The sequence below is a fragment of the Sorex fumeus genome, unplaced genomic scaffold, assembly GCF_029834395.1.
Source record: "Sorex fumeus unplaced genomic scaffold, SorFum_2.1 ptg000111l, whole genome shotgun sequence".
Lineage (NCBI taxonomy): Eukaryota > Metazoa > Chordata > Mammalia > Eulipotyphla > Soricidae > Sorex > Sorex fumeus.
The window spans coordinates 9,539,970-9,540,719 of NW_026606168.1; the positions used below are offsets into that span (position 1 = coordinate 9,539,970).

General features: G+C 42.1%; 1 pseudogene; it reads left to right on the plus strand.

Annotated features, from left to right (window-relative positions):
* Positions 1-224: 224 nt before the first annotated feature.
* LOC130043119 (uncharacterized) lies at positions 225-387 on the plus strand (annotated as a pseudogene).
* Positions 388-750: the final 363 nt, after the last annotated feature.

Below are 750 nucleotides of genomic sequence, written 5' to 3' on the forward strand. Positions count from 1 at the left end.
CCAATTTTTTCCTTTGTTTATTTACCTGCTTATTTATTTATTTATTTATTTATTAGTGAAACACCATGAGGTACAGTTATAGACTTACAACCTTTTGTGCTTGGGTTTCAGTTATACAATGATCAATACCCGTCCCTCCACCAGTGCCCATCCTCCACCACCACGGGTCCCAGCATCCCTCCCACCCCCCCCCCCCCATCCTACCCTGCCTCTGTGGCAGGGCATTCACTATACTTTCAGGGATCATTTCTATAGTATGTTACTAAGGGTGTTTTTATACCTTGGCTATTACGACTGGTGATGAGGTGAATATAGAAGCGGTTCCTCAATTTGTGGTTGCATATTTTGATATATAGTCAGAAATGGAATTGATAGATCCAGAATTAGAATTGCTACATGTAGTGGTTCTGTTACCTCCATACTGTTCTCCATAGTGGCTTCACTTCACCACCCCACCCCCCAGGCGGAGGGATGGCACCTGCCCCTGTCAGCAGTGCACGGTGATACCTATTTCTGCACATTCTCACCAGTACTTATTTCTTCTAGACTTTTCCATAAGGGCTCTTTCAATTGGTATCATTTGAACTCTCATTGCACTTTCGATTTACATTTCCCTAATGACTAATGACATGGGGCATATTCCCATGTGTCTATTTGCCATCTAGCCACTTGTCCTTTGGCAGAATGCCTGTCCATTTTTAGTTGGCAGTATGGACATTTTATTTTTGTTCCTTGTTTTTGTTTTTTAAC